We start from the raw sequence: 17,690 nt of genomic DNA, 5'->3' as shown, positions 1-17,690 counted from the left end.
AAGAGCAATAAGTGTGTACCAACACAGTTGATATATGTACTATGTAGTGAATTAGTAGACCTGTTCCAAGACATCGAAGACACAACATACATGTCATATGTACATGTAAGTAATTAACTGGTACACTTAATAGGTTTATTCCACTGTATCAAAGAGTAACAAGGTTGTAGCAGCACAGCTGTTACATGTACTGAAGACAATGAGGCTGGACTGGAGCTAAGAATGCTTTGTATATCAAATCTATCATGACCAGATTTACCCCATCCAGCAGGTCTCAGGTCAGCTCTTTGCCTCTGATGAAAATTTAGGCAAATTGGCAAAGTTTTGTAAAAGCACTCAGTATTACAATGTAACAACTATATGTAGGTACCCACAAATACAAATGCAAGTACAATGATAGTACCTGATAGTACATGTTGTTACACAGGTTGTACCACTGTACCTAATTAGGTAGGTACAATGTAACAGTGACACATTAAAATAAAGTGTTACCAAATAATTTAATTTCTGAGCACCAAAGTCAGACCTCAGCACCTTTTTTAATGTAAGATCACATTACAAAAAAATGGCAACGTCCATGATTGTGACTCCCCCCCCCCCCCCCAGAATGTTGTCTTGCATGATGCCCCTGCTGATATGGTTTTAACCTGTATGGATCATCTGATGTCTCCTGAGAGTAGATGTGCTAGTAAAGCCTTTTCCACACTGAGGACACTGATGTGGCTTTTGTCCAGAATGTACTAATTGATGGATGGTGAGTTCTGAACTGGTCCTGAAACTCTTTCCACATGTAATGCACAGATGTGGCTTTTCCCCAGCATGGACAAATTGGTGTCTTCTAAGATGACTTGACTGACTAAACGCCTTTCCACACACAGAACAGTGATGTGCTTTTTCTCCGGTATGGCTGCTCAGATGTGTTTTGAGATGACCTGTTTTAGCAAAGGCCTTTCCACACTGAGAACACTGAAATGGCTTCTCTCCCGTATGGATCCTCTGATGTGCCTTGAGATCAGCCTTGTGAATAAAGGTTTTCCCACACTGAAGACACTGAAATGGCTTTTCTCCAGTATGGATCATCTGATGTGCCTTGAGATTAGACTTCTGAGTAAAGGCTTTTCCACACAGAGTACACTGATATGGCTTTTCTCCTGTATGGATTCTCTGGTGTAACTTGAACGCATTCATGTGAATAAAGGCTTTTCCACACTGAGGACACTGATATGGCTTTTCTCCATAATGGATTCTCTGGTGTACCTGGAGACTACCTTTCTTAGTAAAGGCTTTTCCACACGGAGAACATTGATGTAGTTTGTCTCCAGAATGTGTCTTCTGATGGGCAGTGAGCTCTGAGCGTGTTCTGAAACTTTTCTTGCATATAGTACACTGATATGTAAGAGCAGGATGTTGTTCCTCCCTGGTGTCCAACTCCTGGTGTAATTTCTGGTATGAAGTCTCTTGGCTACATGAGTGTTCTCTTTTAGCTTTATTTCTTTGGATGTCTCCTACAACAACAAAGACATGTTTAATTTCCTGTGGTGACATTAATATTTCAGTCTTACATTCATGTTCCAGTCCAGGTTCTTCTTTCTCTTTCTGAGTTGTAAACAGAAACTCTTGTAGGAAATCATCAAATTCTTCTTCACTCTCCTTCTTCACTGCAGTGAACTGGTCAGATGATCCAACAGGTCCTGCCATTTCAAATTTCTGTTTTTTAGAGAATAATCACATCAAATAGTCTTTCAATACAATGAAAAATATAGTCCTGTGGATAGGTGTACAAAATGATACTTCAGTATTGAGACCCCAGTCTGTTGTGCTGATAATATAGTCATTTTGCCTGCCCCATTAGCTCCCTGGATTCACACCTGACCAATCAGCTGCAAGGGCTATTGGAATGCAAATCTGGTGTGGGAGGGAGTTCCATATGCATGAGCACTCTTCACACATCTGATGGTCCTCAGGTGAACTATGAAGGTTATGGGTGAGTAGGTGGGGGTGGGATGGAGTTGTGGTGGTGTGAACTACAAAGGTAATGGGTCGGCCTGGACAATATATTGTATGTGGAATTCTGTAGGTAATGAGTGGTATAGCCAAAAGCGTTGTCTTTTAGACAGAGGTCCCACATGGTAGAATGTGGTATTACAAGAGAGCCGGCCCAGTGCTAGTTGATGTGCTGGCTTTGTTTCTGTAGAAGAAACCCATTTTTTGTCTCCTGTTGTCCAGATATCCCCTGAGGTTAATGTGCATCCCTATGGCACGTAGGAAACAATTTGTTGAAGCAGCTGTTATGTCAGTTCTAGACTATGGTGATGTGATATATAGAAATGCTACTGCCAGCTCACTTAAAGTCCTGGACTCAGTCTACCACTCTGCCCTGAGATTCTTAACTGGTGATGGCTATAGCACGCATCATTGTGTCCTCTATGGTAAAGTGGGTTGATCATCTTTCACATAGAGGAGACATAATCATTGGTATCTGTTTATTTACAAAGGTATTGTTGGGAAATTACAAGGTTATATTTCAAACATGCTTGTTTGGAATTCTAGTCCCTATCCAACCAGATCTAATGACTGTTTGATGCTCAATGTTCCTCGTATCCACACTGTTGGGAAAGCTGGCCTTTTGTAATGGTGCCCCTACTTCCTGAAATAATCTTCAATGTAACATAAACATTAACTCTCTACTTTCCTATATCTCAGCTCTTCCATATGTGTCTTAGACACTCTGCCTACCAATTTCTTCAAAACCGTTTTTCATCTCATAGCGGCGGATGTCCTTCAAATTGTAAATGTATCACTGCTGTCTGGCACTTTTCCTAAGTCACTGAAAACAGCTGTTGTAAAGCCACTTCTCAAGAAGAATAACATGGATGCCTCCATGCTAAACAATTACAGGCTCATATCCAATCTACCTTTTATTGGCAAAATTATTGAAAAAGTAGTCTTTAATCAATTAACCACCTTCCTAACATGAAATGGGTATTTTGATTACTTTCAGTCTGGTTTTCGGGCAAATCACAGCACTGAAACAGCTCTCATTAAAGTTTCCAATGACATACGCCTAAACACAGATTCAGGAAAAACATCAGTCCTAGTGCTACTGGACCTTAGTGCAGCATTTGACACTGTTGATCACAATATTTTACTACACAGACTAGAACACTGGGTTGGATTTACAGGCATAGTTAGCAGCTGGCTAAAATCATATCTACAAGAAAGGAGCTTCTTTGTTGCCATAGGAAACTGTTCCTCAACACCAACGTCCTTGACCTGTGGTGTTCCCCCGGGGTCGATCTTAGGGCCACTATTATTCAACCTCTATATGCTTCCACTTGGACAAATCATCCAAAATAACTTGATTTCATATCATAGCTATGCAGATGACACACAAATTTACTTAGCTCTGTCACCAAACGACTATGGTCCTCTTGAATCTATGTGTCAGTGTATAGAACAAATCAACACCTGGATGTCTCAAAATTTTCCTCAGCTGAACAAAGAAAAAACTGAAGTAATTATATTTGGAAAGACTTAGGGTTGCCACTCTCCTTGACACAAAAGGGTTGAAGGCAAAGGATACAGTTAAAAATCTTGGTGTATTAATTGACAGTGATCTAAATTTCAACAGCCACATGAAAGCGACAACTAAATCAGCTTTTTACCACCTCAAAAATATTGCCAGACTCAGAGGGCTGATGTCAAAATATGACTTAGAAAAACTCATTCATGCATTTATATCCAGCAGGGTTGATTACTGCAATGGACTGTTCACAGGCCTTCCTAAAAAGACTATTAAACAGCTTCAGATGATACAAAATGCAGCAGCTAGGATTCTAACAAAAACTAAAAGAACTGACCACATTACTCCAATTCTTAAGTCCTTGCACTGGCTTCCAGTAAGTCACAGAATTGACTTTAAAGCTCTATTGCTTGTTTATAAATCAGTAAATGGAGCAGGACCTAAATACCTGTCAGACATGCTTCCTGCTAGTAAAACCTACTGTTAGAACTAAACATGGTGAAGCAGCTTTTAGCTGCTATGCGGCTCAGCTGTGGAATCAACTTTCGGATGACATCAAAAAGACCCCAACTGTAGCCAGTTTTAAATCTAGACTTAAGACCAAACTGTTCTCAGATGCTTTCTGCTAACTGTGCCGAGTTACAAATTCTGAATACGCCTTGATAATTATTCTACTTTAGATTATTACTTTTTTTACTACTTTTGCCTTTGTTTTTTGCTTACTAATTATCCTTTATTTTTAAATTATTTTACCTTGTGTTTTATGTTTTCTTTTTTATTATGATCTTTACCTTTTAACTATTCTTTGACTATATTGCCTTTCTATGCTTTTTATTTGTTATTATTGTTTGGTTTTGTTTATGTAAAGCACATTGAATGACCTCTGTGTATGAAATGCGCTATATAAATAAACTTGACTTGACTTGACTATAATCACTTCAGATATGTAATCACAAACCTTCCTATGTCAAATTGTACCTGTTTTATATTTAGGAACATCACCTATTACCAACTGTATTTCCAACCTGTGTCACTTAATTTCTATCCAAACCAAGATGGTGGATTCCTAAAGAAACGCAAGCACCCACACCATAAGTGTATTTAAATTAGCTGTGTACCAAAAATTTAATTTTACCACGACTCGAAGAGCCGTAAACAGTGTTGTAAGGCTGCGTGTACAAATCCGCTTGGAGCTCCAGTGGAAATTTGATTTGCGATGAGAATTCTCAGTCTAACCGTTGGTGCCAGGAGAAAGGTTGGAAATAGGCACCCACCAGCCCAGCACTAAACTCTGAGCGTGGTAAACAAAATCAGATATTTCAGGCAGTAAAAGCCCCGAAAAAAAAAAAAATGTAAGGTTCATTTATTAAATGTGTAAGGTTCTGAAAAATGTAAGGTTCATTTATCAAACGTGTAAGGTTCTGAAAAATGTAAGGTTCATTTATCAAATGTGTTCCTAGGTTTCTTAATCATTCATGTGTGTGTTTGGGCCGTAACATAATTTACACCAATGAGAATGACGTCATTCCCTTAAACGGCGCAAAGCGCGACGTCAAAGAATGCATCAGTATTTCGACAGTCAACGGCGCATTTGAAGGAGTCTGCTTGCGAGACCATATGGAACAGTCATTCCACTAAACCTTTTTTTGCTTTGCTAAAACCTAGCATAGCCTTTACACGTTTGCACTCGTCTATTTTTTTTAACTCATTGGCAAAGTGAAACTAACTTCACCATGGTGTCAGTCAACGACAAGACAGTTATACACAGTAAGTTACTTTCACTATTGACTGACAATGGGTTACCATTGAAAACATAGGCTGGAAAAAGCAACACTTACCTTAAGCAACACTCAAATGACTGAATAAAACAATATTTAAAACAATGTTTATCCTACAGAGGAGTTGCTTATATCACAGCTGAATTTCAAAGAAATTTGTAAAATTAAAGAAAAAAAGAATAGCCTATTGTCGAGCAGTTAATGGGATACTGCACAGTTGTGAAGCTGTTGGGAAGTTATGGTGGGCTAACTTTGTGTGAACACACACGGGAAATTCTCTCTCGTTGAGTTGCCTAATGACACACACAGCTGCCCCGATGCACAGACTAAACGGTAGGCTAGGTCATCAGGACATAAACAAAATGCCTCTAATAAGCACAATATGAAGAGGGCTAAATAAAAACATGATGTTGGAATAAACACCGACAGTATAGGGGCCCACTAAAGATCGTCGCACCCCCTATAGTGAACCATTAGCTCTGCCCCTGGTGGTGTCCAGTGTAAGGGGTGTGTTTGGGGCTGTGCAATGGGAATGCAAGTTGGTGATGAACTGTTGGGGTTTGAAAAAGGAATCATGTTGAAGGGGCTGTAGAGGGGGTTTCCTGGAAAAGGTTTATCCTGTACATTTTGGTTCTTGCGTAAAGCTGAAATGATTTTGTGGTGTTGAAAACTAGGGTGAGAGGATTAGAGGTGCGTAAAGTGTTGTTTGAAAGTGTAATGTAAATGTGTTGTGGAATGTGAGAAGGTTGTGATAAAGTGAATGATGGGTTTGGGATAGGGTTCCGGTGTCTATTGTGTGGTCTAGGATCAGGGGTTAATGATTGTGTGTTGTTGGAATGTGTGTGGTGTGGTGGTCTGTTCGAGTGTTGGTTTAGGATTAGGTGCCTTTAAGTCAGTGGTCACAGCGCTGCCTGGAAGACGACGTTGGGGGCATAAAACACCATTGAGCAAATTTAACCAGTCGCCCACATTGAAAAAAACGCAATATCGGATTATATTTCACAACTTTGTGATGTACTGTGACTGGGAAAAGCTGGCAAGCAAGCCAGACTAATCAGGGGATTAGTAGGCCTCGGCTAGGAAAGCAACAGCGCTGGAGAAATATACTGTAGGCTAGGCCTACTGTATCAAACCATGGAATGAACACAAGTTTACCCGACTGTTGTTCCCGCTGTTCATTCTCGTGAAGTTTCTTCCGTTTATCATGCCCTGAATGCTAATTCAGTTTCATGTTCATCTTCTTAATGTAGCCTATGAGACACTGTCGCTAGGATACCTGTCTGTCACTAGCTTGACTAAAGGGGGGGCGGGGAAAGGGGGCCTTCACTAACTTGCGGAGCCCTACGCAACCTGCGTAGTGTGCGTATAGGAAGAACCGGCCCTGAGTAAACCCAAATAATAAAATCATATATACAGTCATATTCATATGATATGCTATTATGTTGTATATTCATGTCATTGTTATCCTATGGACTACATTATTATTACCATCAAGGGCATGCATTCATTTATTGAGGAAATGAAAATTTACCAGGAACATGTTTATTCAAAGAAAGAACTTTATTAGCACAAATGGAAACACACGACTATGTACAAAGCATAGGAGATCTTCCCACACAACAATGGGAAGCTCTTGACAAGCCCAAAATCCTACAGCACCGTGAAGTGTCTGTTTGCCGCCTCAGAGCTGTAGGTAGCTGGCGGCATACGGTCTGAATACGGTCCATTTTGCAGACGTCTGTGGTGCGTTGCCCTGTACTTCGGAATTGCCTCTAATCTCGACTGCAGCGTGGCACAGAGCTCGGTGAGCTCCTGGCTGCGAAAGGACGGAGGTCGCACAATCCATCCAGAGACCCCGTCAACGATGCCGTCTTCCTCATCAGACATCAGGTCTATGGTGGCGCTCTTCCAAAGGCCTACCTCATCCTCAGCTAGCACACTCTGCCTTGCTTCCAGCAGCTGTAAAATCAATCAATAAAGACAATCAGTATATGCATATGGACACAACACATCTATCAATCCACCTGAAAAATAGACACATTGACCAAAAACGTATCTAATTTCATGTCTTACCCTTTTTCTTCTCGATCGACTCCGAGCTGAACTCTTCACAGCTTCCGCCTGCGATGCAAGATCTGGTTGTTCCTGCGTACTGTCTCGTAATATGTCTTACAGGCAGCTGGAAAACAATTGAATGAGAGTGGTATGAATTAAAAAAAACCTAAGTCACAGTAAAACAAGGAAGGTGAAAATAGTTAAAGTTACTTACACACAATGGCGTCATTATCAGCATCATGTAAATCTGGACTTGCAGACAAAGCTCCGAGCAAATAGGAGGTGACAGCCTCGTTATGAGGCGAGTTTAGTCTGTGAAAACAAAATATACAGTTAAGATCGGTATCTATTAACGTATATATATTTCCTTATACAGCGGAATAAAATCATATTCTTTAATTTGTACCCTTGCTCCGGTTTGTAGCGCCTACAATTTGTCTCCGAGTTGTGAAGACGCCGTACGGCTTCCTGTAAATTACAAGACCAAAAAAATACACTTTTATAAAACAACTTACACTGGTTCTACTCACTTGTTCGTTTACAAGGGTAGTAAGCTACTTTAGCTGACAGTCACCAAAAATATTCTTACCGCAATCTTGGGATTGTGCACCCGTCTTCTCTTCTTAGGGTTAGTCTCTTCCGCACAGTTTTTCGAATCCAAAGCAGCCAACCTATCCTCCATGGACAGCAACCTGGAGTTTACAACGGTGAACTGCTCATTCACATCGTCAGCAAACAGAGTAAGCTGATGAGACAGCCCGCTGATAGCATTCAGAAGTTCATCAAACATTCCTGAACACTGGAATTCATGCTGTTCCTCTCTAGTTGTCTGGCAAGAGCGATTATTACTCTCTTTGTTTTGTTGTTCCTCAGAGTGCACGCTTCTGTTAGCACTGATCATTTGAATTTCTCCTACAACATTAGAGATAAAATAAATGTTCAATGCAGTTCAACACAGTGTCACTGTAATTATTATCATTGTTTTAAATTAAAACTATTATTTAGTGTTTAATATCTAACTATTATAATAACTGTTAAGAATCTCACCTTTTGGGAAATAATCTGTGTGATCATTTTCTGTCAACTCAGATATTTCTTCCTTTTTAAAATCATCAGGTGGTGACATGAATATTTCAGTCTCAGATTCATTAACCAGTCCAGGCTCTTCTGTCTCTCTCTGAGTAAACACAAACTCATGTAGGAAATCATCAAATCCTTCATCTTCTCTCTCCTTCTTCACTGGAATGGTCAGCTGTGGCGGTACAATAACTCCTGACATTTCAGGCTTCAGTTCTTCTCACTTCTCCTAGAAGGGCCTTCTGAACACTGTGTCCTCTGTGTGGTGCTTATACTGTATGATACTCCTGTCTGACCCATTAGCCTCCTGGATTCAAACCTAACCAATCAGCTGTAGGGGTTGGAATGCAAATAAGAATAACAAAGGATTGTGTGGGAGGGAGTTCCATTTGAATGGTCGTTACTTGCACGTATGATGGTCCACAGGTGGGCATGGACACTTGGAGACTTTTTTTCTTATGTTCCTTTTTTCCTTTTTTTTTCTTGTAATGTGTGGCACTTGTACAGATGTGAGAGATTGGGTGTGTTTTTCAGTCTAATGTATAAATGACCTGTGCAAAGGATTGAATTGATGCAACTGTAACACTTGGTGGGCTGATGTAGGCCGTATAGGCCATTTGCTTACAATTGTCTGATGCATTAATGGATAGGACAGACTGATTGGTGGACATGGGGCATTACACACTACTTTGTCTATATATATCTCCACCCACCCGCTCATCTTCTTGATACCTGACGATTTTTGTAGAAAAATTTTGTAGATTTGCGTGCACTCTTTGACCACAGGTGGGCATGACCATAACTCAAATAGCACACACTCCACAAAGGAGGCCAGGTGGGGGTGGGGTGGCGGTGTGAACTGATTGTGGTGGTGGGGATGGTCAACTGAAGAAACCTTATTTTCTAAAATGGGTAGTTCCTTGATTATGATCTGCTGAATCGCATTCGATGCTGTTCAAACATACACCTTGACCACATTTCATTCTATATTACTGCGCTATCATAACTCGATGGCAGAAGAGCATTTAGCTTTGGTAGATTTTCTGTTTTCAAATGTTTAAATACATTTTTATTTTAGAATTATGGCAACATAAACATACAGATTTTGCATAGCCAACAAGTTTATTTAAGGCAGAAGAGCCACTTAAAAGTATAGTAAAGCACATTTTGAAACAACATTATAACCTAATCAATCTGGACGCTTTTTTTTTCGCGGGTGGGGGGGATGGGGTTGTAGGCCTACATAGACTATTATAAAAGATAATTCTGCCTCACAATACAGTCATTGTGAAAAAAAAAAAAAACAATGACTGCGTAACAGTGCAAATCAGACCTTTCAGAATAAGGATAATAGCCTAACGCTAATAACAAACCTTGCCAAAACTATGGGTCATTAAGTAAGAATACAAAATAATAGTTAGATTAAGTAGATTAGGCTATGTTAAAACGACATCGGACATTAGGCCGAACGTATTTTTTTTGCACACATGACGCCTCCCCTCCGTGAGAAACACCAAATCTTCTACACACTTTGCAGAATGCTTTCATCTCGTCGCTTAAGGCTTTGTCAATCCACGGGTACCTCCACCCACTCCTCCCGGTACCTGCATAGACGCTTTTGCTTTTTAGCGGCGTGTTGGGGTTCCGGTACATCAGCCATGTCAAGGAATGAATGAAAATGAGCTAAAATCAGTGCATATTCGCGCCTAATTATAGAACGTCAAAAAAGAAACAAAGTAGCCGGGGCTGCATCCAGACACTTAGCTGCCGTCGGGGGCTGCATACAGTCGACTCAACCTCTCTACGGACAGTTTGTAATGTTTATCAGAAAATAACTACTCAGTATTCTGATTGAGTATAAGTTACGGGACAATTAGGGCAGGATTCGAGACAACTGCTTGGATATCGGGACGTCTGGTCACCCTAGATACCCCCTGTACCTGTTCCATTAGCCTCTTGGATTCACACCTAACCAATCAGCTGCAGGGGCTATTAGAATGCAAATCATAAAGACAAAGGACCATGAGAATACATTCCATATGCATGAGCACTCTTTACGCATGTGATGGGCCTCATAGTCCAGTCATTTTATGAAAAAAGGTTGAACAAATTGCAACAGAGGCAAACTTAACTGATTTTGTAAAAAAGACCTAAATATACCCTATGCGCCTATTCAGTATTTTTCTCACGCGAATAGGGGAAAAAATAACCTTCACATATCACCTTGAAAATGACTGAGTTGATTACTTACATCAAGACAAACAAAAAATGTATTATAACTTTTTTGAAATTGTTTGTTAACATGGGCAAACAGGGCATAATGTAATTACGTATAGCTAATTTGTATAAATACCACAACAGAGCTAATAGTCCAGGCAAAGTAAGGTCTGACCCAAAACTAATTGCAACAGAATTTATTTTCACATTTTTATATTTCAATTGGTGATCTAAATACCATAGTAAAATACCATGAAAATCCAGTTGGTGGAAATATGCTAAAAGGAGGGTTGTTTAATGGGCAAATACTGACAAAACTGTAATTAGAATATTGTAGAATACACATTCTAAAGAATATCTGACCCCATCTAACTTGACATGGAATTTAAGAATCTTGCATTGTTGAGGAACATTCTTTTATTTTCAAAGAGTGAATTTCTTTGGCTTATTTCAGACTGGTTTGTTGCAAAATTGGTGTCTATTTTTACATTGTGGCCCTTTGAATCAATGGAAATGGTGGTTGATTCTTGTATTCCACAATGTTCAAGCTGTACAAACACATAGTTAAGCATTATTCAGCCTAGGAAAGTGCTTTTGGTGTTTAATCTGATTTAGAGGTCACTGAAACATATACAGTATCAGTCCATCATTTTCCAAGACTTATAGTAATTGACCTCTTGCCCAGGGGTTGACTGATAGACTGTCCAATCAGAGAATGATGTATGATGCCCCTTTACTTTGCACAATTTTGTCTAAAACAATAATCAGACAGCATGTTTATGTTAGTGAATGCAGGAAAATTGTGAAGGCAAACTTAAAGATGGACATGATAATGTCCAAATTCAACAGAAGGATGCAGATGGGATAACTGCAGTTAGCCTACAAAAAGGTGACTCTATTGTTGTGACATCTGGCAAAAAAAGGTGCATGCTATACTAATAAATATAGATTATGATTAATAATTAACAATGCATGCATATGCATGGGTCATGGTTTTACCAAAGTCATAGAACAGTCAAAACTATGCATATTCTATATGCACTGTACATGAAATATAGCATCAATTAACTTATGTCCCATCTTCCTCCATACCATGCATAACACATACTCCTCTATTCAGTATAGGCGAATCAAGTAAACAGCTGATACATTTTGTCCTGCCCTATTAAGGGAAACAAATTAAACACCCTAAACTATATTTTCTGAAAGCATATACCCTCTAGAGGAGATATAACACCATTTAAGACATTTCCCATCTTCCTCCATACCATGCATAACATATACTCCTCCATTCTGTATAGGTGAATCAAGTGAACAGCTGATACATTTTGGCCTGCCCTATTAAGGGAAACAGATTAAACACCCTAAACTATATATTTCTGAAAGCATATACCCTCTGGAGGAGATATAATACCAGTTAAGACATGCATTATCTTCCTCCATGCCTTGGACAATTAATTTGTTTGTCAAATGTTGCAATTCATTTTGGGTTAGACCTTACTTTGCCTATACATTACCTATACATAATTACATTATGCCCTGTTTGCCCATGTTAACAAACAATTTCAAATAAGTTGTAATACATTTTTGTTCATCTTGATGTAAGTAATCAACTCAGTAATTGTAATGGTGATATGTTAAGGTTATTTTTCCCCCTATTTGCGTGAGAAAAATACTGTATAGGCGCATGAATAGGGTATATTTAGGTCTTTTTCTAAACTTTCCCCTATTGGGATTCTTCGGGGCTTTTTTTCCCCTTACTCAGGACATATTGAGGATACAAAATCAGTTATGTTTTCTTCAGTTGCAATTTGTTCAACGTTGACCCCTATTTTGGCTTAAAATGACTGGACTACTCAGTGGCTTGGCCAGACCCCAAACTGGACAAACACAAAGGGGTCAATGGGGGTCAATTGGAGGTGGGAACTTAAAGAGTACAAGGGTTGGTCAAATGAAGAAAACCTCCAATCTTTCTGAACATATTCCATACTGTATTTGTTGTGTGTATTTATATTTAAGATATTGTTTTAATGAATATGGTTTATTATTTCTACTAACAAAAAAATATGTATATTTCTTTAAGTGTAGCCCACTGTTTGATAGCATATGTGCTGTCTGTAGGCAGCCAATCTGGACCATTCTATTCACTTAAGTATAGCAGCATAAAGACAGACATGGGGATAAAAGTTAGGGCTGTGGCAATACCATGCCAATGATTTAATGACTCCATCAATGTACAAAAGGGCAATAACATAGAAGCAACATTAAGAAAATTCAAATGCACCCCAATATCAATATCCAGTAGTACCACATAATTAGGAAACATTTATAATTTGTATAGAAAACAAAAAGTGATAGTTCTCAAACCCACCCTGCAGATGTCTGGAGATATTAGACCTATGAGTAAAGACCTACACTTTCATATCTGATTTAATCACCACCAAGTCCTGTGGTGCTCCTCAACAACTATCCACATGTAGGGCAATGTTATAGTTTCTGTCCAGTATGGGTCTTCAGGTATTTCTTCAGATTACTCTATTGGCTGAAAATATTTCTACACTGAGAACAAAGGCTATTAACCCACTATGGATCCTGTGGTGTACCTTGCGATGTGAGGATTTAACCAAGGCCTTTTCACACTGAGAGCACTGACGTGTGATGTTGGTGTTGATGTATGGTGAAATCCGAACTGGTCCTGGAACACTTGCCACATGTAGTACACTCAAGGGCGTCGTAGTGGGGGGACAAGTGGGAATAAATTACCCGGGCCCCAAGTGGGGGGAGGGCCCCTAAGGAGTTGAATTTTATTTTCCTTAATAATAAATAATTTCCTTAATTTAAAGATCTTAATAAATGTTATTAACTAATATAGATGCAAATATTTGGGGTAAATGCATCAGTTGATTTATGTATTAAATTGTGTCCAAGCCAACATTGTTTGAGGGCAGGCACCCTCTCCCTTGCACGAAATGGTTCAGTCCGCCTTCCCCTGCTAGGCGCATTTTTGAAGTAACGTTCATTCTGCCGAAGCTGCAATGCAGACGGTCACGGTGTGAAGATGTCTAAGTCTAAGAAAGCTAAATCCGGTTCCCAGAAAAGAAAAGAGAGGCAAGAAAGGGAGAAAAAATAAATGAGGGAAAACAAATGTTAACAGCCTTCTTTCCCAAGAAAGGTGAGCCCAATGTGAAAGCAATAGTCTACAAATGAAATGAACTCCTGAAGGTTACAAAACACTTCAATACCACCGCGAATCCGTGATTATCAGTGCTAAAACAGCATTAACACAAAATTAGAAATAACATGATGCCTGATTTATAGCCTACCACAACATTTCAATAGCCTACTAATTCTAAAATTATTATGAGCTAATAGCTTAACTTAGTAGGCTCAATGTTATATAGGTTCATGAGGAAAGGCTGTCAAATTAGTAGCAAAGCTAACTTGTGAAACGCATCACACTCAGTTAGCTATAGATAGCTGTTCTCTCAGCCAAAAGTGTTCAATTTGTATAGATAGCTGTTCTCTCAGCCAAAAGTGTTTTCATTCATTTTCTAGCTTTTCTAGCATTTTCTAGCATTTTCTAGCTGTTCTAGCTTTTAAACATTCTTCAAATAAAACAGATATTCAGTGAATTCTTGGGTAATAAGATTATTTTCTGTTTTACAGTACATATAAGAGTTGTTAGATTAATTCAATGTGTGATTAGATAGTTAGTTGTGAACCTCATGCTTCATGCTTACAGCCGGTGGTTGGTTGGGGGGGCCCATGGTCACCACTTGTGCATAGGGCCAATTAAAAAGTAAACAAAACTTTGGAGTGCTTGCTTTATTGATTCTTCAAAGGTGTTAACAAAGGCCTTTTCACACACAACAACACACATCAGCACAATCCGAACTGGTCCTGAAACACTTGCCACATGTAGTACACTAATATGACTTTTCTACAAAATGTTTCATTTGGTGTCTTCTAAGTAGACTTTTTAGACAAAAAGCCACTCCACGTTGATAACACCGAGTGTATGACTTGATGGTTTGTGAGTTCTGATCTCCTCTTGAAACTCTTCCCACATGTGGTGCATTGATGTGGTTTTTCTCCTGTGTGGATTCTCTGGTGTTTCTTGAGAGCCGAATTGGTTGTGAATCTCTTTTCACATGTAGTACACTGATATGGCTTTTCTCCAGTATGAATCATCTGATGATTTTTGAGATTATACATTTGACGAAACTTTTTTCCACACTGAGAACATTGATGTGGCTTTTCCCCAGAATGGATCATCTCATGAGCCTTCAGATTAGATATTTGAGCAAAGGTTTTTTGACATTGAGAACACTGATGTGTTTTCTCTCCTTTGTGGATTTTCTGGTGTTGTCTAAGAGCAGACTTTTGTCCAAATACCTTTCCACATTTAGAACACTGATGTGTTTTCTCTCCTTTGTGGATTTTCTGGTGTTTTCTGAGATTAGACTTTTGTCCAAATACCTTTCCACATTCAGAACATTTAAATGGCTTTTCTCTAGTATGAATCATCTGATGCCTCTTGAGATTCCATTTATGAGTAAAGGCTTTTCCACATTGAGAACACTGATGTGGCTTTTCTCCAATATGGATCATCTGATGTGTCTTGAGATGAAATTTATAAGTAAAGGCTTTTCCACATTGAGAACACTGATGTGGCTTTTCTCCAGTATGGATCATCTGATGATCCTTGAGATCAGACAGTTGCTGATATGCAACAGCAGGGAGTTCATCAAACGTTGCCGAACACTGGAATTCATGCTGTTTCTCTCTAGTTGTCTGGCAAGAGCGATTATTACACTCTTTGTTTTGTTGTTCCTCAGAGTGCACGCTTCTGTTAGCACTGATCATTTGAATGTCTCCTACAACATTAGAGATAAAAAAGCTTGTTATCTGATTTTCAGAATATCTACATCAGGCGTTGTTGATATTAGTGTCACTTTGAAATTATTATCATTATTTTTAATCATAATACAAACTGTTTAGAATCTCACCTTTTGGAATAGAATCTGTGTGATTGTATTCCATTAAATCAGATATTTCTTCCTTTTTAATTTCCTTAGATGGTGACATGAACATTTCAGTCTTAGATTCATGATCCAGTCCAGGCTCTTCTTTCTGTTTCTGAGTTGTAAACAAAAACTCTTGTAGGAAATCATCACATTCTTCTTCTTCACTCTCCTTCTTCACTGCTATAAGCTGGTCTGATGATCCAACAGGTCCTGCCATTTCAGTCTTTGGTTCTTTTTGCAAAAGTATTCACATCAAAATTTCAAATAATGATAGCATCAGTGCATCCCAGTGTCTTCCTTAAAATGTGACTGAAATTTTGAGGCCCCAGTGTGTTGTGTTCATATAGTCCCTTTGTCTGCCCCAATAGCTACTAGGATCTAAAGCTAACCAATCAGCTGTAGGGGCTGGAATGCAAATAAGAATAGCAAAGGATTGTGGGAGGGACTTCCATTTAAATGGCCGTTACTTGCACGTCTGATGGTCCACAGGTGGGCATGGCCATAACTCAAATAGCACACACTCCACAAAGCAGGACAGCGGGGGTGGAGTGGAGGTGTGAACTGGTTGTGGGATGGTCAACTGAAGAAAACTTATATTCTAAAATGGGTAGTGACTTGATTATGATTGGCTGAAAACTTCTATTCCACCTGAATGGTTCATATACTGTATGTTTGCATGTACATACATGATGAGTAAGTTTCCCAATTACTGTAGTAAGTGTTCTAATTGTGTAACTTGCTATGAGGATAAAGGTAGCATTAACATTAAATGTGAGGCAGAGTGTTATCTCTGCACCAGAATTCTAGACATTTACTGCACTTACAAATTAACACCCAAATGAAGGTTTACACTTGATATCACCCAAAAATAGACCCTATGTTGATAATGACTGTATGAGGGTACTGCTCAAGAAATGCAGGTTCTCTATTGCATGTGACCTTTTCTAATGTGTTCTCCTAGATATAAGTAGATATGTCATGTCTTGAACTTGAACTGTGTATGTTGGTGTAGGCAGAGTGTGTAATATCACAATTCCACCACAATTCCAGACATTTACCGTTTAGTTAAATCTGTAGACTTTTCTATTTGTATGTGGTTTGATTTGGCTGTTGAGTGTATAGTTTTGGTAGAATGTTTCCATGTTTATACAGTGCATAAGGAAAGTATTCACAGCCCTTCACTTTTTCCACATTATGTTGTTTCAGACTCATCTTAAAATGGATTCAATTATTATTTTTCTCACCAATGTACACACAATACTCCAACACCCTCTAAAAAGCAAGGGTTTGGAAATGTATATCTAAGGACTGATATATCCCATTCACATAAGTATTCACACTCTAAGTATTGACACTTGCCATTAAGCTCTGGTGCATCCTACTTCTATCAATGAGATCTAGAGTTCCTTTGAGAAGATGAGAGAAGTGTAAAGCAGAAGGACAAACATCAGTGCAGCTCAGTGCCTGGTTTCTTCCACACACGCAGTTGGGAATTGTGGCCAAATATTTCAGTCTATGTTTCATTAGACCAGAATATTTTACTTTTCATGGTCTGAGAATCATTCAGGTTTTTTGTCAAACTCCTGGCAAAAATGGTTTCCACCTGTTCACTCTACCATAAAGGCCTGATTGATGGAGTGCTGCACTGATGGTTTTCCTTCTTTACGCTTCTCTAATCTTCTCAAAGGAACTCCAGATCTCATTCATAGTGACCATTGGGTCCTTGTGAATATTTTCTGTATACACTGTATATTTTTAGGAATGCAATATAAATCACTACTAATATACTTCTTAAGATGTGACTTCAATATTCCAACTCCACTCTGTGGTGCTAATATGATACTCCCTGTTCCATTAGCCTCCTGGATTCACACCTAACCAATCAGCTGCAGGGGCTATTAGAATGCAAATCATAAAGACCATGAGAACACATTCCATATGCATGAGCACTCTATACGCATGTGATGGGCCTCATAGTCCAGTCATTTTATGAAAAAAGGTTGAACAAATTGC

General features: G+C 39.0%; 1 pseudogene; it reads right to left on the bottom strand.

Annotated features, from left to right (window-relative positions):
- Positions 1–642: 642 nt before the first annotated feature.
- On the bottom strand, positions 643–16,180 carry LOC143099822 (uncharacterized; annotated as a pseudogene).
- Positions 16,181–17,690: the final 1,510 nt, after the last annotated feature.

This window comes from Alosa pseudoharengus, unplaced genomic scaffold, assembly GCF_046254945.1.
Source record: "Alosa pseudoharengus isolate Yale_2024_CS ecotype anadromous, Long Island Sound unplaced genomic scaffold, YU_APseudo_1.1 YU_APseudo_1.1_scf_3, whole genome shotgun sequence".
NCBI lineage: Eukaryota > Metazoa > Chordata > Actinopteri > Clupeiformes > Clupeidae > Alosa > Alosa pseudoharengus.
Note: the sequence above shows the minus strand (reverse complement) of the source record. Positions and strands in the feature narration are given on the sequence as shown.